At 44.0% G+C, this 24,409-nt stretch overlaps 2 non-coding genes across 2 annotated transcripts; one reads left to right on the top strand and one right to left on the bottom strand.

Moving 5' to 3' along the window:
* Positions 1–8,572: 8,572 nt before the first annotated feature.
* trnan-guu (transfer RNA asparagine (anticodon GUU)) lies at positions 8,573–8,646 on the top strand. The gene has a single exon. It is a non-coding gene; the product is annotated as a tRNA-Asn (tRNA).
* A 164-nt stretch (positions 8,647–8,810) lies between these two features.
* On the bottom strand, positions 8,811–8,884 carry trnat-cgu (transfer RNA threonine (anticodon CGU)). Its single transcript has one exon. It is a non-coding gene; the product is annotated as a tRNA-Thr (tRNA).
* Positions 8,885–24,409: the final 15,525 nt, after the last annotated feature.

The raw sequence follows: 24,409 nt of genomic DNA, 5'->3' as shown, positions 1-24,409 counted from the left end.
TGCTTGCTATCGCTTCCCCAATGGTCAGTAGCATAGTAGCATAACATCAGATCACGGACCACTGTCAATCAGATGCTTGCCTTGCCGTCCATCCATACATCCATCTATCTACCTATCTATCTATGACTCTCGATATCTAACTCTCTTGCTTGCTATCGCTCCCCCAATGGTCAGTAGCATAGTAGCATAACATCAGATCACGGACCAATGTCAATCAGATGCTTGCCTTGCCGTCCATCCATCCATCCATCTATCTATCTATCTATCTATGACTCTCGATATCTAACTCTCTTGCTTGCTATCGCTTCCCCAATGGTCACTAGCATAGTAGCATAACAGCAGATCACGGACCACTGTCAATCAGATGCTTGCCTTGCCGTCCATCCATCTATCTATCTATCTATCTATCTATCTATCTATCTATCTATCTATCTATCTATCTATCTATCTATGACTCTCGATATCTAACTCTCTTGCTTGCTATCGCTCCCCCAATGGTCAGTAGCATAGTAGCATAACAGAAGATCACGGACCACTGTCAATCAGATGCTTGCCTTGCCGTCCATCCATCCATCTATCTATCTATCTATCTATGACTCGATATCTAACTCTCTTGCTTGCTATCGCTCCCCCAATGGTCAGTAGCATAGTAGCATAACAGCAGATCACGGACCACTGTCAATCAGATGCTTGCCTTGCCGTCCATCCATCCATCTATCTATCTATCTATCTATCTATGACTCTCGATATCTAACTCTCTTGCTTGCTATCGCTCCCCCAATGGTCAGTAGCATAGTAGCATAACATCAGATCACGGACCACTGTCAATCAGATGCTTGCCTTGCCGTCCATCCATGCATCCATCTATCTATCTATCTATGACTCTTGATATCTAACTCTCTTGCTTGCTATCGCTACCCCAATGGTCAGTAGCATAGTAGCATAACAGCAGATCATGGACCACTGTCAATCAGATGCTTGCCTTGCCGTCCATCCATCCATCCATCTATCTATCTATCTATCTATGACTCTCAATATCTAACTCTCTTGCTTGCTATCGCTCCCCCAATGGTCAGTAGCATAGTAGCATAACAGCAGATCACGGACCACTGTCAATCAGATGCTTGCCTTGCCGTCTATCCATCTATCTATCTATCTATCTATCTATCTATCTATCTATCTATCTATCTATCTATCTATCTATGACTCTCGATATCTAACTCTCTTGCTTGCTATCGCTCCCCCAATGGTCAGTAGCATAGTAGCATAACAGAAGATCACGGACCACTGTCAATCAGATGCTTGCCTTGCCGTCCATCCATCCATCTATCTATCTATCTATCTATGACTCGATATCTAACTTTCTTGCTTGCTATCGCTCCCCCAATGGTCAGTAGCATAGTAGCATAACAGCAGATCACGGACCACTGTCAATCAGATGCTTGCCTTGACGTCCATCCATCCATCTATCTATCTATCTATCTATCTATCTATGACTCTCGATATCTAACTCTCTTGCTTGCTATCGCTCCCCCAATGGTCAGTAGCATAGTAGCATAACATCAGATCACGGACCACTGTCAATCAGATGCTTGCCTTGCCGTCCATCCATGCATCCATCTATCTATCTATCTATGACTCTTGATATCTAACTCTCTTGCTTGCTATCGCTACCCCAATGGTCAGTAGCATAGTAGCATAACAGCAGATCATGGACCACTGTCAATCAGATGCTTGCCTTGCCGTCCATCCATCCATCCATCTATCTATCTATCTATCTATGACTCTCGATATCTAACTCTCTTGCTTGCTATCGCTCCCCCAATGGTCAGTAGCATAGTAGCATTACAGCAGATCACGGACCACTGTCAATCAGATGCTTGCCTTGCCGTCTATCCATCTATCTATCTATCTATCTATCTATCTATCTATCTATGACTCTCGATATCTAACTCTCTTGCTTGCTATCGCTCCCCCAATGGTCAGTAGCATAGTAGCATAACAGCAGATCACGGACCACTGTCAATCAGATGCTTGCCTTGCCGTCCATCCATCCATCTATCTATCTATTTATCTATCTATGACTCTCGATATCTAACTCTCTTGCTTGCTATCGCTTCCCCAATGGTCAGTAGCATAGTAGCATAACATCAGATCACGGACCACTGTCAATCAGATGCTTGCCTTGCCGTCCATCCATACATCCATCTATCTACCTATCTATCTATGACTCTCGATATCTAACTCTCTTGCTTGCTATCGCTCCCCCAATGGTCAGTAGCATAGTAGCATAACATCAGATCACGGACCAATGTCAATCAGATGCTTGCCTTGCCGTCCATCCATCCATCCATCTATCTATCTATCTATCTATGACTCTCGATATCTAACTCTCTTGCTTGCTATCGCTTCCCCAATGGTCACTAGCATAGTAGCATAACAGCAGATCACGGACCACTGTCAATCAGATGCTTGCCTTGCCGTCCATCCATCTATCTATCTATCTATCTATCTATCTATCTATCTATCTATCTATCTATCTATCTATCTATCTATGACTCTCGATATCTAACTCTCTTGCTTGCTATCGCTCCCCCAATGGTCAGTAGCATAGTAGCATAACAGAAGATCACGGACCACTGTCAATCAGATGCTTGCCTTGCCGTCCATCCATCCATCTATCTATCTATCTATCTATGACTCGATATCTAACTCTCTTGCTTGCTATCGCTCCCCCAATGGTCAGTAGCATAGTAGCATAACAGCAGATCACGGACCACTGTCAATCAGATGCTTGCCTTGCCGTCCATCCATCCATCTATCTATCTATCTATCTATCTATGACTCTCGATATCTAACTCTCTTGCTTGCTATCGCTCCCCCAATGGTCAGTAGCATAGTAGCATAACATCAGATCACGGACCACTGTCAATCAGATGCTTGCCTTGCCGTCCATCCATGCATCCATCTATCTATCTATCTATGACTCTTGATATCTAACTCTCTTGCTTGCTATCGCTACCCCAATGGTCAGTAGCATAGTAGCATAACAGCAGATCATGGACCACTGTCAATCAGATGCTTGCCTTGCCGTCCATCCATCCATCCATCTATCTATCTATCTATCTATGACTCTCAATATCTAACTCTCTTGCTTGCTATCGCTCCCCCAATGGTCAGTAGCATAGTAGCATAACAGCAGATCACGGACCACTGTCAATCAGATGCTTGCCTTGCCGTCTATCCATCTATCTATCTATCTATCTATCTATCTATCTATCTATCTATCTATCTATCTATCTATCTATGACTCTCGATATCTAACTCTCTTGCTTGCTATCGCTCCCCCAATGGTCAGTAGCATAGTAGCATAACAGCAGATCACGGACCACTGTCAATCAGATGCTTGCCTTGCCGTCCATCCATCCATCTATCTATCTATTTATCTATCTATGACTCTCGATATCTAACTCTCTTGCTTGCTATCGCTTCCCCAATGGTCAGTAGCATAGTAGCATAACATCAGATCATGGACCACTGTCAATCAGATGCTTGCCTTGCCGTCCATCCATACATCCATCTATCTATCTATCTATCTATGACTCTCGATATCTAACTCTCTTGCTTGCTATCGCTCCCCCAATGGTCAGTAGCATAGTAGCATAACAGCAGATCACGGACCACTGTCAATCAGATGCTTGCCTTGCCGTCCATCCATCCATCTATCTATCTATTTATCTATCTATGACTCTCGATATCTAACTCTCTTGCTTGCTATCGCTTCCCCAATGGTCAGTAGCATAGTAGCATAACATCAGATCACGGACCACTGTCAATCAGATGCTTGCCTTGCCGTCCATCCATACATCCATCTATCTATCTATCTATCTATGACTCTCGATATCTAACTCTCTTGCTTGCTATCGCTCCCGCAATGGTCAGTAGCATAGTAGCATAACAGAAGATCACGGACCACTGTCAATCAGATGCTTGCCTTGCCGTCCATCCATCCATCTATCTATCTATCTATCTATGACTCTCGATATCTAACTCTCTTGCTTGCTATAGCTCCCCCAGTGGTCAGTAGCATAGTAGCATAACACCAGATCATGGACCACTGTCAATCAGATGCTTGCCTTGCCGTCCATCCATCCATCCATCTATCTATCTATCTATCTATCTATGACTCTCGATATCTAACTCTCTTGCTTGCAATCGCTCCCCCAATGGTCAGTAGCATAGTAGCATAACAGCAGATCATGGACCACTGTCAATCAGATGCTTGCCTTGCCGTCCATCCATCCATCCATCTATCTATCTATCTATCTATCTATGACTCTCGATATCTAACTCTCTTGCTTGCTATCGCTCCCCCAATGGTCAGTAGCATAGTAGCATAACAGCAGATCATGGACCACTGTCAATCAGATGCTTGCCTTGCCGTTCATCCATCCATCCATCTATCTATCTATCTATCTATGACTCTCGATATCTAACTCTCTTGCTTGCTATCGCTCCCCCAATGGTCAGTAGCATAGTAGCATAACAGCAGATCACGGACCACTGTCAATCAGATGCTTGCCTTGCCGTCTATCCATCTATCTATCTATCTATCTATCTATCTATCTATCTATCTATGACTCTCGATATCTAACTCTCTTGCTTGCTATCGCTCCCCCAATGGTCAGTAGCATAGTAGCATAACAGCAGATCACGGACCACTGTCAATCAGATGCTTGCCTTGCCGTCCATCCATCCATCCATCTATCTATCTATCTATCTATCTATCTATCTATCTATCTATCTATCTATCTATCTATGACTCTCGATATCTAACTCTCTTGCTTGCTATAGCTCCCCCAATGGTCAGTAGCATAGTAGCATAACACCAGATCATGGACCACTGTCAATCAGATGCTTGCCTTGCCGTCCATCCATACATCCATCTATCTATCTATCTATCTATGACTCTCGATATCTAACTCTCTTGCTTGCTATCGCTCCCGCAATGGTCAGTAGCATAGTAGCATAACAGAAGATCACGGACCACTGTCAATCAGATGCTTGCCTTGCCGTCCATCCATCCATCTATCTATCTATCTATCTATCTATCTATGACTCTCGATATCTAACTCTCTTGCTTGCTATAGCTCCCCCAATGGTCAGTAGCATAGTAGCATAACACCAGATCATGGACCACTGTCAATCAGATGCTTGTCTTGCCGTCCATCCATCCATCCATCTATCTATCTATCTATCTATCTATGACTCTCGATATCTAACTCTCTTGCTTGCAATCGCTCCCCCAATGGTCAGTAGCATAGTAGCATAACAGCAGATCATGGACCACTGTCAATCAGATGCTTGCCTTGCCGTCCATCCATCCATCCATCTATCTATCTATCTATCTATCCATGACTCTCGATATCTAACTCTCTTGCTTGCTATCGCTCCCCCAATGGTCAGTAGCATAGTAGCATAACAGCAGATCATGGACCACTGTCAATCAGATGCTTGCCTTGCCGTTCATCCATCCATCCATCTATCTATCTATCTATCTATGACTCTCGATATCTAGCTCTCTTGCTTGCTATCGCTCCCCCAATGGTCAGTAGCATAGTAGCATAACAGCAGATCACGGACCACTGTCAATCAGATGCTTGCCTTGCCGTCTATCCATCTATCTATCTATCTATCTATCTATCTATCTATCTATCTATCTATCTATCTATGACTCTCGATATCTAACTCTCTTGCTTGCTATCGCTCCCCCAATGGTCAGTAGCATAGTAGCATAACACCAGATCATGGACCACTGTCAATCAGATGCTTGCCTTGCCGTCCATCCATCCATCCATCTATCTATCTATCTATCTATCTATGACTCTCGATATCTAACTCTCTTGCTTGCAATCGCTCCCCCAATGGTCAGTAGTATAGTAGCATAACAGCAGATCATGGACCACTGTCAATCAGATGCTTGCCTTGCCGTCCATCCATCCATCCATCTATCTATCTATCTATCTATGACTCTCGATATCTAACTCTCTTGCTTGCTATCGCTCCCCCAATGGTCAGTAGCATAGTAGCATAACAGCAGATCATGGACCACTGTCAATCAGATGCTTGCCTTGTCGTCCATCCATCCATCCATCTATCTATCTATCTATCTATCTATGACTCTCGATATCTAACTCTCTTGCTTGCTATCGCTCCCCCAATGGTCAGTAGCATAGTAGCATAACAGCAGATCACGGACCACTGTCAATCAGATGCTTGCCTTGCCGTCTATCCATCTATCTATCTATCTATCTATCTATCTATCTATGACTCTCGATATCTAACTCTCTTGCTTGCTATCGCTCCCCCAATGGTCAGTAGCATAGTAGCATAACATCAGATCACGGACCACTGTCAATCAGATGCTTGCCTTGCCATCCATCCATCCATCTATCTATCTATCAATCTATGACTCTCGATATCTAACTCTCTTGCTTGCTATCGCTCCCCCAATGGTCAGTAGCATAGTAGCATAACAGCAGATCACGGACCACTGTCAATCAGATGCTTGCCTTGCCGTCCATCCATCCATCTATCTATCTATCTATCTATCTATGACTCTCGATATCTAACTCTCTTGCTTGCTATCGCTCCCCCAATGGTCAGTAGCATAGTAGCATAACATCAGATCACGGACCACTGTCAATCAGATGCTTGCCTTGCCGTCCATCCATGCATCCATCTATCTATCTATCTATGACTCTTGATATCTAACTCTCTTGCTTGCTATCGCTACCCCAATGGTCAATAGAATAGTAGCATATCAGCAGATCATGGACCACAGTCAATCAGATGCTTGCCTTGCCATCCATCCATCCATCTATCTATCTATCTATCTATGACTCTCGATATCTAACTCTCTTGCTTGCAATCGCTCCCCCAATGGTCAGTAGCATTGTAGCATAACAGCAGAACATGGACCACTGTAAATCAGATGCTTGCCTTGCCGTCCATCCATCCATCTATCTATCTATCTATCTATCTATCTATCTATCTATCTATCTATCTATCTATCTATCTATCTATGACTCTCGATATCTAACTCTCTTGCTTGCTATCGCTCCCCCAATGGTCAGTAGCATTGTAGCATAACAGCAGATCACGGACCACTGTCAATCAGATGCTTGCCTTGCCGTCCATCCATCCATCCATCTATCTATGACTCTCGATATCTAACTCTCTTGCTTTCTATCGCTCCCCCAATGGTCAGTAGCATAGTAGCATAACAGCAGATCACGGACCACTGTCAATCAGATGCTTGCCTTGCCGTCCATCCATCCATCCATCTATCTATCTATCTATCTATGACTCTCGATATCTAACTCTCTTGCTTGCTATCGATCCCCCAATGGTCAGTAGCATAGTAGCATAACAGCAGATCATGGACCACTGTCAATCAGATGCTTGCCTTGCCGTCCATCCATCTATATATCTATCGATCGATGACTCTCGATATCTAATTCTCTTGCTTGCTCTCGCTCCCTCAATGGTCAGTAGCATAGTAGCATAACAGCAGATCACGGACCACTGTCAATCAGATGCTTGCCTTGCCGTCCATCCATCCATCTATCTATCTATCTATCTATGACTCTCGATATCTAACTCTCTTGCTAGCTATCGCTCCCCCAATGGTCAGTAGCATAGTAGCATAACAGCAGATCACGGACCACTGTCAATCAGATGCTTGCCTTGCCGTCCATCCATCCATCCATCCATCTATCTAGCTATGACTCTCGATATCTAACTCTCTTGCATGCTATCGTTCCCCAATGGTCAGTAGCATAGTAGCATAACAGCAGATCACGGACCACTGTCAATCAGATGCTTGCCTTGCCGTCCATCCATCCATCCATCTATCTATGACTCTCGATATCTAACTCTCTTGCTTGGTATCGCTCCCCCAATGGTCAGTAGCATAGTAGCATAACATCAGATCACGGACCACTGTCAATCAGATGCTTGCCTTGCCGTCCATCCATCCATCTATCTATCTATCTATCTATCTATGACTCTCGATATCTAACTCTCTTGCTAGCTATCGCTCCCCCAATGGTCAGTAGCATAGTAGCATAACAGCAGATCACGGACCACTGTCAATCAGATGCTTGCCTTGCCGTCCATCCATCCATCCATCTATCTATCTATCTATCTATCTATCTATCTATCTATCTATCTATCTATCTATGACTCTCGATATCTAACTCTTTTGCTTGCTATCGCTCCCCCAATGGTCAGTAGCATAGTAGCATAACAGAAGATCACGGACCACTGTCAATCAGATGCTTGCCTTTCCGTCCATCCATCCATCCATCTATCTATCTATCTAGCTATCTATCTAGCTATTTAGCTAGCTATCAATCTATGACTCACAATATCTAACTCTCTTGCTTGCTATCGCTCCCCCAATGGTCACTTATGTTGCATTCAACGACAAAGAAAATCATGTGCTGGAAATGATTTCTGGCAACTGTGAAGGAACTGCACGACTGCAGCAACCACAACACCTCCGTCTGTCTCTGTGGCGCAATCGGTCAGCGTGTTCGGCTGTTAACCGAAAGGATGGTGGTTTGAATCTACCCAGGGACGGCCCACTTTTCCCCCCGCCCCTTGTAATTGTTTCTACTTCTGGCGGTCACCTTGCCAGACTGCGGCTACAGTAACCTTAAGCTGCTTGCTGCGGACGGCCATCTTGCAAAAATGTATTGAGCGTTTAGAAACTTCCTTTCTATTGCCTAGGCCAACATAAACCAAAGCACTGCTGGGAGTCGAACCCAGGGTTTCCTGTTTACGAGACAGGCGCTTTGACCAACTAAGCCACGGTGCCAGGACTCTCCCATTCCCCAGTGCCTACACTCAGGCGTAAGGAACAAAACAAAACAAAACAAAACAAAACAAAACAAAACAAAACAAAACAAAACAAAACAAAACAAAACAAAACAAAACAAAACAAAACAAAACAAAACAAAATCTGGATGCAGGCTGCAACAAAGGAAGCACACAGAGGTGAAAACGTAAGGTTGACGGGAGCAACAAGCTCCCTGTTGCGACTGTCCAGGGGCGGCAATGGGAATTGGACGTTAGGTAAGTAGCATAGTAGCATAACAGCAGATCACGGACCACTGTCAATCAGATGCTTGCCTTTCCGTCCATCCATCCATCTATCTATCTATCTATCTTTGACTCTCGATATCTAACTCTCTTGCTTGCTATCGCTCCCCCAATGGTCAGTAGCATAGTAGCATAACAGCAGATCACGGACCACTGTCAATCAGATGCTTGCCTTGCCGTCCATCCATCCATCCATCTATCTATCTATCTATCTATGACTCTCGATATCTAACTCTCTTGCTTGCTATCGCTCCCCCAATGGTCAGTAGCATAGTAGCATAACAGCAGATCACGGACCACTGTCAATCAGATGCTTGCCTTGCCGTCCATCCATCCATCCATCTATCTATCTATCTATCTATGACTCTCGATATCTAACTCTCTTGCTTGCTATCGCTCCCCCAATGGTCAGTAGCATAGTAGCATAACATCAGATCACGGACCACTGTCAATCAGATGCTTGCCTTGCCGTCCATCCATCTATCTATCTATCTATCTATCTATCTATGACTCTCGATATCTAACTCTCTTGCTTGCTATAGCTCCCCCAATGGTCAGTAGCATAGTAGCATAACACCAGATCATGGACCACTGTCAATCAGATGCTTGCCTTGCCGTCCATCCATCCATCCATCTATCTATCTATCTATCTATCTATGACTCTCGATATCTAACTCTCTTGCTTGCTATCGCTCCCCCAATGGTCAGTAGCATAGTAGCATAACAGCAGATCACGGACTACTGTCAATCAGATGCTTGCCTTGCCGTCCATCCATCCATCTATCTATCTATTTATCTATCTATGACTCTCGATATCTAACTCTCTTGCTTGCTATCGCTCCCCCAATGGTCAGTAGCATAGTAGCATAACAGCAGATCACGGACCACTGTCAATCAGATGCTTGCCTTGCCGTCCATCCATCCATCCATCTATCTATCTATCTATCTATGACTCTCGATATCTAACTCTCTTGCTTGCTATCGCTCCCCCAATGGTCAGTAGCATAGTAGCATAACAGCAGATCATGGACCACTGTCAATCAGATGCTTGCCTTGCCGTCCATCCATCCATCCATCTATCTATCTATCTATCTATGACTCTCGATATCTAACTCTCTTGCTTGCTATCGCTCCCCCAATGGTCAGTAGCATAGTAGCATAAGAGCAGATCACGGACCACTGTCAATCAGATGCTTGCCTTGCCGTCTATCCATCTATCTATCTATCTGTCTATCTATCTATCTATCTATGACTCTCGATATCTAACTCTCTTGCTTGCTATCGCTCCTCCAATGGTCAGTAGCATAGTAGCATAACAGCAGATCACGGACCACTGTCAATCAGATGCTTGCCTTGCCGTCCATCCATCCATCTATCTATCTATTTATCTATCTATGACTCTCGATATCTAACTCTCTTGCTTGCTATCGCTTCCCCAATGGTCAGTAGCATAGTAGCATAACATCAGATCACGGACCACTGTCAATCAGATGCTTGCCTTGCCGTCCATCCATACATCCATCTATCTATCTATCTATCTATGACTCTCGATATCTAACTCTCATGCTTGCTATCGCTCCCGCAATGGTCAGTAGCATAGTAGCATAACATCAGATCACGGACCACTGTCAATCAGATGCTTGCCTTGCCGTCCATCCATCCATCTATCTATCTATCTATCTATCTATGACTCTCGATATCTAACTCTCTTGCTTGCTATCGCTCCCCCAATAGTCAAACAGCATAGTAGCATAACAGCAGATCACGGACCACTGTCAATCAGATGCTTGCCTTGCCGTCCATCCATACATCCATCTATCTATCTATCTATCTATGACTCTCGATATCTAACTCTCATGCTTGCTATCGCTCCCGCAATGGTCAGTAGCATAGTAGCATAACAGCAGATCACGGACCACTGTCAATCAGATGCTTGCCTTGCCGTCCATCCATCCATCTATCTATCTATTTATCTATCTATGACTCTCGATATCTAACTCTCTTGCTTGCTATCGCTTCCCCAATGGTCAGTAGCATAGTAGCATAACATCAGATCACGGACCACTGTCAATCAGATGCTTGCCTTGCCGTCCATCCATTCATCCATCTATCTATCTATCTATCTATGACTCTCGATATCTAACTCTCTTGCTTGCTATCGCTCCCCCAATGGTCAGTAGCATAGTAGCATAACAGAAGATCACGGACCACTGTCAATCAGATGCTTGCCTTGCCGTCCATCCATCCATCTATCTATCTATCTATCTATGACTCGATATCTAACTTTCTTGCTTGCTATCGCTCCCCCAATGGTCAGTAGCATAGTAGCATAACAGCAGATCACGGACCACTGTCAATCAGATGCTTGCCTTGCCGTCCATCCATCCATCTATCTATCTATCTATCTATCTATCTATGACTCTCGATATCTAACTCTCTTGCTTGCTATCGCTCCCCCAATGGTCAGTAGCATAGTAGCATAACATCAGATCACAGACCACTGTCAATCAGATGCTTGCCTTGCCGTCCATCCATGCATCCATCTATCTATCTATCTATGACTCTTGATATCTAACTCTCTTGCTTGCTATCGCTACCCCAATGGTCAGTAGCATAGTAGCATAACAGCAGATCATGGACCACTGTCAATCAGATGCTTGCCTTGCCGTCCATCCATCCATCCATCTATCTATCTATCTATCTATGACTCTCGATATCTAACTCTCTTGCTTGCTATCGCTCCCCCAATGGTCAGTAGCATAGTAGCATTACAGCAGATCACGGACCACTGTAAATCAGATGCTTGCCTTGCCGTCTATCCATCTATCTATCTATCTATCTATCTATCTATCTATCTATCTATCTATGACTCTCGATATCTAACTCTCTTGCTTGCTATCGCTCCCCCAATGGTCAGTAGCATAGTAGCATAACAGCAGATCACGGACCACTGTCAATCAGATGCTTGCCTTGCCGTCCATCCATCCATCTATCTATCTATTTATCTATCTATGACTCTCGATATCTAACTCTCTTGCTTGCTATCGCTTCCCCAATGGTCAGTAGCATAGTAGCATAACATCAGATCACGGACCACTGTCAATCAGATGCTTGCCTTGCCGTCCATCCATACATCCATCTATCTATCTATCTATCTATGACTCTCGATATCTAACTCTCTTGCTTGCTATCGCTCCCCCAATGGTCAGTAGCATAGTAGCATAACATCAGATCACGGACCACTGTCAATCAGATGCTTGCCTTGCCGTCCATCCATCCATCCATCTATCTATCTATCTATCTATGACTCTCGATATCTAACTCTCTTGCTTGCTATCGCTTCCCCAATGGTCACTAGCATAGTAGCATAACAGCAGATCACGGACCACTGTCAATCAGATGCTTGCCTTGCCGTCCATCCATCTATCTATCTATCTATCTATCTATCTATGACTCTCGATATCTAACTCTCTTGCTTGCTATCGCTCCCCCAATGGTCAGTAGCATAGTAGCATAAGAGCAGATCACGGACCACTGTCAATCAGATGCTTGCCTTGCCGTCTATCCATCTATCTATCTATCTGTCTATCTATCTATCTATCTATGACTCTCGATATCTAACTCTCTTGCTTGCTATCGCTCCTCCAATGGTCAGTAGCATAGTAGCATAACAGCAGATCACGGACCACTGTCAATCAGATGCTTGCCTTGCCGTCCATCCATCCATCTATCTATCTATTTATCTATCTATGACTCTCGATATCTAACTCTCTTGCTTGCTATCGCTTCCCCAATGGTCAGTAGCATAGTAGCATAACATCAGATCACGGACCACTGTCAATCAGATGCTTGCCTTGCCGTCCATCCATACATCCATCTATCTATCTATCTATCTATGACTCTCGATATCTAACTCTCATGCTTGCTATCGCTCCCGCAATGGTCAGTAGCATAGTAGCATAACATCAGATCACGGACCACTGTCAATCAGATGCTTGCCTTGCCGTCCATCCATCCATCTATCTATCTATCTATCTATCTATGACTCTCGATATCTAACTCTCTTGCTTGCTATCGCTCCCCCAATAGTCAAACAGCATAGTAGCATAACAGCAGATCACGGACCACTGTCAATCAGATGCTTGCCTTGCCGTCCATCCATACATCCATCTATCTATCTATCTATCTATGACTCTCGATATCTAACTCTCATGCTTGCTATCGCTCCCGCAATGGTCAGTAGCATAGTAGCATAACAGCAGATCACGGACCACTGTCAATCAGATGCTTGCCTTGCCGTCCATCCATCCATCTATCTATCTATTTATCTATCTATGACTCTCGATATCTAACTCTCTTGCTTGCTATCGCTTCCCCAATGGTCAGTAGCATAGTAGCATAACATCAGATCACGGACCACTGTCAATCAGATGCTTGCCTTGCCGTCCATCCATTCATCCATCTATCTATCTATCTATCTATGACTCTCGATATCTAACTCTCTTGCTTGCTATCGCTCCCCCAATGGTCAGTAGCATAGTAGCATAACAGAAGATCACGGACCACTGTCAATCAGATGCTTGCCTTGCCGTCCATCCATCCATCTATCTATCTATCTATCTATGACTCGATATCTAACTTTCTTGCTTGCTATCGCTCCCCCAATGGTCAGTAGCATAGTAGCATAACAGCAGATCACGGACCACTGTCAATCAGATGCTTGCCTTGCCGTCCATCCATCCATCTATCTATCTATCTATCTATCTATCTATGACTCTCGATATCTAACTCTCTTGCTTGCTATCGCTCCCCCAATGGTCAGTAGCATAGTAGCATAACATCAGATCACAGACCACTGTCAATCAGATGCTTGCCTTGCCGTCCATCCATGCATCCATCTATCTATCTATCTATGACTCTTGATATCTAACTCTCTTGCTTGCTATCGCTACCCCAATGGTCAGTAGCATAGTAGCATAACAGCAGATCATGGACCACTGTCAATCAGATGCTTGCCTTGCCGTCCATCCATCCATCCATCTATCTATCTATCTATCTATGACTCTCGATATCTAACTCTCTTGCTTGCTATCGCTCCCCCAATGGTCAGTAGCATAGTAGCATTACAGCAGATCACGGACCACTGTAAATCAGATGCTTGCCTTGCCGTCTATCCATCTATCTATCTATCTATCTATCTATCTATCTATCTATCTATCTATGACTCTCGATATCTAACTCTCTTGCTTGCTATCGCTCCCCCAATGGTCAGTAGCATAGTAGCATAACAGCAGATCACGGACCACTGTCAATCAGATGCTTGCCTTGCCGTCCATCCATCCATCTATCTATCTATTTATCTATCTATGACTCTCGATATCTAACTCTCTTGCTTGCTATCGCTTCCCCAATGGTCAGTAGCATAGTAGCATAACATCAGATCACGGACCACTGTCAATCAGATGCTTGCCTTGCCGTCCATCCATACATCCATCTATCTATCTATCTATCTATGACTCTCGATATCTAACTCTCTTGCTTGCTATCGCTCCCCCAATGGTCAGTAGCATAGTAGCATAACATCAGATCACGGACCACTGTCAATCAGATGCTTGCCTTGCCGTCCATCCATCCATCCATCTATCTATCTATCTATCTATGACTCTCGATATCTAACTCTCTTGCTTGCTATCGCTTCCCCAATGGTCACTAGCATAGTAGCATAACAGCAGATCACGGACCACTGTCAATCAGATGCTTGCCTTGCCATCCATCCATCTATCTATCTATCTATCTATCTATCTATCTATCTATCTATCTATCTATCTATCTATCTATGACTCTCGATATCTAACTCTCTTGCTTGCTATCGCTCCCCCAATGGTCAGTAGCATAGTAGCATAACAGAAGATCACGGACCACTGTCAATCAGATGCTTGCCTTGCCGTCCATCCATCCATCTATCTATCTATCTATCTATGACTCGATATCTAACTCTCTTGCTTGCTATCGCTACCCCAATGGTCAGTAGCATAGTAGCATAACAGCAGATCATGGACCACTGTCAATCAGATGTTTGCCTTGCCGTCCATCCATCCATCCATCTATCTATCTATCTATCTATGACTCTCGATATCTAACTCTCTTGCTTGCTATCGCTCCCCCAATGGTCAGTAGCATAGTAGCATAACAGCAGATCACGGACCACTGTCAATCAGATGCTTGCCTTGCCGTCTATCCATCTATCTATCTATCTATCTATCTATCTATCTATCTATCTATGACTCTCGATATCTAACTCTCTTGCTTGCTATCGCTCCCCCAATGGTCAGTAGCATAGTAGCATAACAGCAGATCACGGACCACTGTCAATCAGATGCTTGCCTTGCCGTCCATCCATCTATCTATCTATCTATCTATCTATCTATCTATCTATCTATCTATCTATCTATCTATGACTCTCGATATCTAACTCTCTTGCTTGCTATCGCTCCCCCAATGGTCAGTAGCATAGTAGCATAACAGCAGATCACGGACCACTGTCAATCAGATGCTTGCCTTGCCGTCCATCCATCCATCTATCTATCTATTTATCTATCTATGACTCTCGATATCTAAGTCTCTTGCTTGCTATCGCTTCCCCAATGGTCAGTAGCATAGTAGCATAACATCAGATCACGGACCACTGTCAATCAGATGCTTGCCTTGCCGTCCATCCATACATCCATCTATCTATCTATCTATCTATGACTCTCGATATCTAACTCTCTTGCTTGCTATCGCTCCCGCAATGGTCAGTAGCATAGTAGCATAACAGAAGATCACGGACCACTGTCAATCAGATGCTTGCCTTGCCGTCCATCCATCCATCTATCTATCTATCTATCTATGACTCTCGATATCTAACTCTCTTGCTTGCTATCGCTTCCCCAATGGTCACTATCATAGTAGCATAACAGCAGATCACGGACCACTGTCAATCAGATGCTTGCCTTGCCGTCCATCCATCCATCTATCTATCTATCTATCTATCTATCTATCTATCTATCTATCTATGACTCTCGATATCTAACTCTCTTGCTTGCTATAGCTCCCCCAATGGTCAGTAGCATAGTAGCATAACACCAGATCATGGACCACTGTCAATCAGATGCTTGCCTTGCCGTCCATCCATCCATCCATCTATCTATCTATCTATCTATCTATGACTCTCGATATCTAACTCTCTTGCTTGCAATCGCTCCCCCAATGGTCAGTAGCATAGTAGCATAACAGCAGATCATGGACCACTGTCAATCAGATGCTTGCCTTGCCGTCCATCCATCCATCCATCTATCTATCTATCTATCTATCTATGACTCTCGATATCTAACTCTCTTGCTTGCTATCGCTCCCCCAATGGTCAGTAGCATAGTAGCATAACAGCAGATCATGGACCACTGTCAATCAGATGCTTGCCTTGCCGTTCATCCATCCATCCATCTATCTATCTATCTATCTATGACTCTCGATATCTAACTCTCTTGCTTGCTATCGCTCCCCCAATGGTCAGTAGCATAGTAGCATAACAGCAGATCACGGACCACTGTCAATCAGATGCTTGCCTTGCCGTCTATCCATCTATCTATCTATCTATCTATCTATCTATCTATCTATCTATCTATCTATGACTCTCGATATCTAACTCTCTTGCTTGCTATCGCTCCCCCAATGGTCAGTAGCATAGTAGCATAACAGCAGATCACGGACCACTGTCAATCAGATGCTTGCCTTGCCGTCCATCCATCCATCCATCTATCTATCTATCTATCTATCTATCTATCTATCTATCTATCTATCTATCTATCTATGACTCTCGATATCTAACTCTCTTGCTTGCTATAGCTCCCCCAATGGTCAGTAGCATAGTAGCATAACACCAGATCATGGACCACTGTCAATCAGATGCTTGCCTTGCCGTCCATCCATACATCCATCTATCTATCTATCTATCTATGACTCTCGATATCTAACTCTCTTGCTTGCTATCGCTCCCGCAATGGTCAGTAGCATAGTAGCATAACAGAAGATCACGGACCACTGTCAATCAGATGCTTACCTTGCCGTCCATCCATCCATCTATCTATCTATCTATCTATGACTCTCGATATCTAACTCTCTTGCTTGCTATCGCTCCCCCAATGGTCAGTAGCATAGTAGCATAACAGCAGATCACGGACCACTGTCAATCAGATGCTTGCCTTGCCGTCCATCCATCCATCTATCTATCTATCTATCTATCTATCTATCTATGACTCTCGATATCTAACTCTCTTGCTTGCTATAGCTCCCCCAATGGTCAGTAGCATAGTAGCATAACACCAGATCATGGACCACTGTCAATCAGATGCTTGCCTTGCCGTCCATCCATCCATCCATCTATCTATCTATCTATCTATCTATGACTCTCGATATCTAACTCTCTTGCTTGCAATCGCTCCCCCAATGGTCAGTAGCATAGTAGCATAACAGCAGATCATGGACCACTGTCAATCAGATGCTTGCCTTGCCGTCCATCCATCCATCCATCTATCTATCTATCTATCTATCCATGACTCTCGATATCTAACTCTCTTGCTTGCTATCGCTCCCCCAATGGTCAGTAGCATAGTAGCATAACAGCAGATCATGGACCACTGTCAATCAGATGCTTGCCTTGCCGTTCATCCATCCATCCATCTATCTATCTATCTATCTATCTATCTATGACTCTCGATATCTAACTCTCTTGCTTGCTATCGCTCCCCCAATGGTCAGTAGCATAGTAGCATAACAGAAGATCACGGACCACTGTCAATCAGATGCTTGCCTTGCCGTCCATCCATCCATCTATCTATCTATCTATCTATGACTCGATATCTAACTCTCTTGCTTGCTATCGCTCCCCCAATGGTCAGTAGCATAGTAGCATAACAGCAGATCACGGACCACTGTCAATCAGATGCTTGCCTTGCCGTCCATCCATCCATCTATCTATCTATCTATCTATCTATGACTCTCGATATCTAACTCTCTTGCTTGCTATCGCTCCCCCAATGGTCAGTAGCATAGTAGCATAACATCAGATCACGGACCACTGTCAATCAGATGCTTGCCTTGCCGTCCATCCATCCATCTATCTATCTATCTATCTATGACTCTCGATATCTAACTCTCTTGCTTGCTATCGCTCCCCCAATGGTCAGTAGCATAGTAGCATAACAGCAGATCACGGACCACTGTCAATCAGATGCTTGCCTTGCCGTCTATCCATCTATCTATCTATCTATCTATCTATCTATCTATCTATCTATCTATCTATCTATGACTCTCGATATCTAACTCTCTTGCTTGCTATCGCTCCCCCAATGGTCAGTAGCATAGTAGCATAACAGCAGATCACGGACCACTGTCAATCAGATGCTTGCCTTGCCGTCCATCCATCTATCTATCTATCTATCTATCTATCTATCTATCTATCTATCTATCTATCTATCTATCTATGACTCTCGATATCTAACTCTCTTGCTTGCTATCGCTCCCCCAATGGTCAGTAGCATAGTAGCATAACATCAGATCACGGACCACTGTCAATCAGATGCTTGCCTTGCCTTCCATCCATACATCCATCTATCTATCTATCTATCTATGACTCTCGATATCTAACTCTCTTGCTTGCTATCGCTCCCGCAATGGTCAGTAGCATAGTAGCATAACAGAAGATCACGGACCACTGTCAATCAGATGCTTGCCTTGCCGTCCATCCATCCATCTATCTATCTATCTATCTATGACTCTCGATATCTAACTCTCTTGCTTGCTATCGCTTCCCCAATGGTCACTAGCATAGTAGCATAACAGCAGATCACGGACCACTGTCAATCAGATGCTTGCCTTGCCGTCCATCCATCCATCTATCTATCTATCTATCTATCTATCTATCTATCTATGACTCTCGATATCTAACTCTCTTGCTTGCTATAGCTCCCCCAATGGTCAGTAGCATAGTAGCATAACAGCAGATCATGGACCACTGTCAATCAGATGCTTGCCTTGCCGTCCATCCATCCATCCATCTATCTATCTATCTATCTATCTATGACTCTCGATATCTAACTCTCTTGCTTGCTATCGCTCCCCCAATGGTCAGTAGCATAGTAGCATAACAGCAGATCATGGACCACTGTCAATCAGATGCTTGCCTTGCCGTTCATCCATCCATCCATCTATCTATCTATCTATCTATGACTCTCGATATCTAACTCTCTTGCTTGCTATCGCTCCCCCAATGGTCAGTAGCATAGTAGCATAACAGCAGATCACGGACCACTGTCAATCAGATGCTTGCCTTGCCGTCTATCCATCTATCTATCTATCTATCTATCTATCTATCTATCTATCTATCTATCTATGACTCTCGATATCTAACTCTCTTGCTTGCTATCGCTCCCCCAATGGTCAGTAGCATAGTAGCATAACAGCAGATCACGGACCACTGTCAATCAGATGCTTGCCTTGCCGTCCATCCATCCATCCATCCATCTATCTATCTATCTATCTATCTATCTATCTATCTATCTATCTATCTATGACTCTCGATATCTAACTCTCTTGCTTGCTATAGCTCCCCCAATGGTCAGTAGCATAGTAGCATAACACCAGATCATGGACCACTGTCAATCAGATGCTTGCCTTGCCGTCCATCCATACATCCATCTATCTATCTATCTATCTATGACTCTCGATATCTAACTCTCTTGCTTGCTATCGCTCCCGCAATGGTCAGTAGCATAGTAGCATAACAGAAGATCACGGACCACTGTCAATCAGATGCTTGCCTTGCCGTCCATCCATCCATCTATCTATCTATCTATCTATGACTCTCGATATCTAACTCTCTTGCTTGCTATCGCTTCCCCAATGGTCACTAGCATAGTAGCATACCAGCAGATCACGGACCACTGTCAATCAGATGCTTACCTTGCCGTCCATCCATCCATCTATCTATCTATCTATCTATGACTCTCGATATCTAACTCTCTTGCTTGCTATCGCTCCCCCAATGGTCAGTAGCATAGTAGCATAACAGCAGATTACGGACCACTGTCAATCAGATGCTTGCCTTGCCGTCCATCCATCCATCTATCTATCTATCTATCTATCTATCTATCTATGACTCTCGATATCTAACTCTCTTGCTTGCTATAGCTCCCCCAATGGTCAGTAGCATAGTAGCATAACACCAGATCATGGACCACTGTCAATCAGATGCTTGCCTTGCCGTCCATCCATCCATCCATCTATCTATCTATCTATCTATCTATGACTCTCGATATCTAACTCTCTTGCTTGCAATCGCTCCCCAAATGGTCAGTAGCATAGTAGCATAACAGCAGATCATGGACCACTGTCAATCAGATGCTTGCCTTGCCGTCCATCCATCCATCCATCTATCTATCTATCTATCTATCCATGACTCTCGATATCTAACTCTCTTGCTTGCTATCGCTCCCCCAATGGTCAGTAGCATAGTAGCATAACAGCAGATCATGGACCACTGTCAATCAGATGCTTGCCTTGCCGTTCATCCATCCATCCATCTATCTATCTATCTATCTATGACTCTCGATATCTAACTCTCTTGCTTGCTATCGCTCCCCCAATGGTCAGTAGCATAGTAGCATAACAGCAGATCACGGACCACTGTCAATCAGATGCTTGCCTTGCCGTCTATCCATCTATCTATCTATCTATCTATCTATCTATCTATCTATCTATCTATGACTCTCGATATCTAACTCTCTTGCTTGCTATCGCTCCCCCAATGGTCAGTAGCATAGTAGCATAACACCAGATCATGGACCACTGTCAATCAGATGCTTGCCTTGCCGTCCATCCATCCATCCATCTATCTATCTATCTATCTATCTATGACTCTCGATATCTAACTCTCTTGCTTGCAATCGCTCCCCCAATGGTCAGTAGTATAGTAGCATAACAGCAGATCATGGACCACTGTCAATCAGATGCTTGCCTTGCCGTCCATCCATCCATCCATCTATCTATCTATCTATCTATCTATGACTCTCGATATCTAACTCTCTTGCTTGCTATCGCTCCCCCAATGGTCAGTAGCATAGTAGCATAACAGCAGATCATGGACCACTGTCAATCAGATGCTTGCCTTGCCGTCCATCCATCCATCCATCTATCTATCTATCTATCTATGACACTCGATATCTAACTCTCTTGCTTGCTATCGCTCCCCCAATGGTCAGTAGCATAGTAGCATAACAGCAGATCACGGACCACTGTCAATCAGATGCTTGCCTTGCCGTCTATCCATCTATCTATCTATCTATCTATCTATCTATCTATGACTCTCGATATCTAACTCTCTTGCTTGCTATCGCTCCCCCAATGGTCAGTAGCATAGTAGCATAACATCAGATCACGGACCACTGTCAATCAGATGCTTGCCTTGCCATCCATCCATCCATCTATCTATCTATCAATCTATGACTCTCGATATCTAACTCTCTTGCTTGCTATCGCTCCCCCAATGGTCAGTAGCATAGTAGCATAACAGCAGATCACGGACCACTGTCAATCAGATGCTTGCCTTGCCGTCCATCCATCCATCTATCTATCTATCTATCTATCTATGACTCTCGATATCTAACTCTCTTGCTTGCTATCGCTCCCCCAATGGTCAGTAGCATAGTAGCATAACATCAGATCACGGACCACTGTCAATCAGATGCTTGCCTTGCCGTCCATCCATGCATCCATCTATCTATCTATCTATGACTCTTGATATCTAACTCTCTTGCTTGCTATCGCTACCCCAATGGTCAGTAGAATAGTAGCATATCAGCAGATCATGGACCACAGTCAATCAGATGCTTGCCTTGCCATCCATCCATCCATCTATCTATCTATCTATCTATCTATGACTCTCGATATCTAACTCTCTTGCTTGCAATCGCTCCCCCAATGGTCAGTAGCATAGTAGCATAACATCAGATCACGGACCACTGTCAATCAGATGCTTGCCTTGCCGTCCATCCATCCATCCATCTATCTATCTATCTATCTATCTATCTATCTATCTATCTATCTATGACTCTCGATATCTAACTCTCTTGCTTGCTATCGCTCCCCCAATGGTCAGTAGCATAGTAGCATAACATCAGATCACGGACCACTGTCAATCAGATGCTTGCCTTGCCATCCATCCATCCATCTATCTATCTATCTATCTATGACTCTCGATATCTAACTCTCTTGCTTGCTATCGCTCCCCCAATGGTCAGTAGCATAGTAGCATAACAGCAGATCACGGACCACTGTCAATCAGATGCTTGCCTTGCCGTCCATCCATCAATCTATCTATCTATCTATCTATCTATGACTCTCGATATCTAACTCTCTTGCTTGCTATCGCTCCCCCAATGGTCAGTAGCATAGTAGCATAACATCAGATCACGGAAAATGTCAATCAGATGCTTGCCTTGCCGTCCATCCATGCATCCATCTATCTATCTATCTATGACTCTTGATATCTAACTCTCTTGCTTGCTATCGCTACCCCAATGGTCAGTAGAATAGTAGCATATCAGCAGATCATGGACCACTGTCAATCAGATGCTTGCCTTGCCGTCCATCCATCCATCCATCTATCTATCTATCTATCTATCTATGACTCTCGATATCTAACTCTCTTGCTTGCTATCGCTCCCCCAATGGTCAGTAGCATAGTAGCATAACACCAGATCATGGACCACTGTCAATCAGATGCTTGCCTTGCCGTCCATCCATCCATCCATCTATCTATCTATCTATCTATCTATGACTCTCGATATCTAACTCTCTTGCTTGCAATCGCTCCCCCAATGGTCAGTAGTATAGTAGCATAACAGCAGATCATGGACCACTGTCAATCAGATGCTTGCCTTGCCGTCCATCCATACATCCATCTATCTATCTATCTATCTATGACTCTCGATATCTAACTCTCTTGCTTGCTATCGCTCCCGCAATGGTCAGTAGCATAGTAGCATAACAGAAGATCACGGACCACTGTCAATCAGATGCTTGCCTTGCCGTCCATCCATCCATCTATCTATCTATCTATCTATGACTCTCGATATCTAACTCTCTTGCTTGCTATCGCTTCCCCAATGGTCACTAGCATAGTAGCATACCAGCAGATCACGGACCACTGTCAATCAGATGCTTACCTTGCCGTCCATCCATCCATCTATCTATCTATCTATCTATGACTCTCGATATCTAACTCTCTTGCTTGCTATCGCTCCCCCAATGGTCAGTAGCATAGTAGCATAACAGCAGATCACGGACCACTGTCAATCAGATGCTTGCCTTGCCGTCCATCCATCCATCTATCTATCTATCTATCTATCTATCTATGACTCTCGATATCTAACTCTCTTGCTTGCTATAGCTCCCCCAATGGTCAGTAGCATAGTAGCATAACACCAGATCATGGACCACTGTCAATCAGATGCTTGCCTTGCCGTCCATCCATCCATCCATCTATCTATCTATCTATCTATCTATGACTCTCGATATCTAACTCTCTTGCTTGCAATCGCTCCCCCAATGGTCAGTAGCATAGTAGCATAACAGCAGATCATGGACCACTGTCAATCAGATGCTTGCCTTGCCGTCCATCCATCCATCCATCTATCTATCTATCTATCTATCCATGACTCTCGATATCTAACTCTCTTGCTTGCTATCGCTCACCCAATGGTCAGTAGCATAGTAGCATAACAGCAGATCATGGACCACTGTCAATCAGATGCTTGCCTTGCCGTTCATCCATCCATCCATCTATCTATCTATCTATCTATGACTCTCGATATCTAACTCTCTTGCTTGCTATCGCTCCCCCAATGGTCAGTAGCATAGTAGCATAACAGCAGATCACGGACCACTATCAATCAGATGCTTGCCTTGCCGTCTATCCATCTATCTATCTATCTATCTATCTATCTATCTATCTATCTATGACTCTCGATATCTAACTCTCTTGCTTGCTATCGCTCCCCCAATGGTCAGTAGCATAGTAGCATAACACCAGATCATGGACCACTGTCAATCAGATGCTTGCCTTGCCGTCCATCCATCCATCCATCTATCTATCTATCTATCTATCTATGACTCTCGATATCTAACTCTCTTGCTTGCAATCGCT

The sequence above is a fragment of the Amia ocellicauda genome, chromosome 2 (genome assembly GCF_036373705.1).
Source record: "Amia ocellicauda isolate fAmiCal2 chromosome 2, fAmiCal2.hap1, whole genome shotgun sequence".
Taxonomy (NCBI): domain Eukaryota; kingdom Metazoa; phylum Chordata; class Actinopteri; order Amiiformes; family Amiidae; genus Amia; species Amia ocellicauda.
Note: the sequence above shows the minus strand (reverse complement) of the source record. Positions and strands in the feature narration are given on the sequence as shown.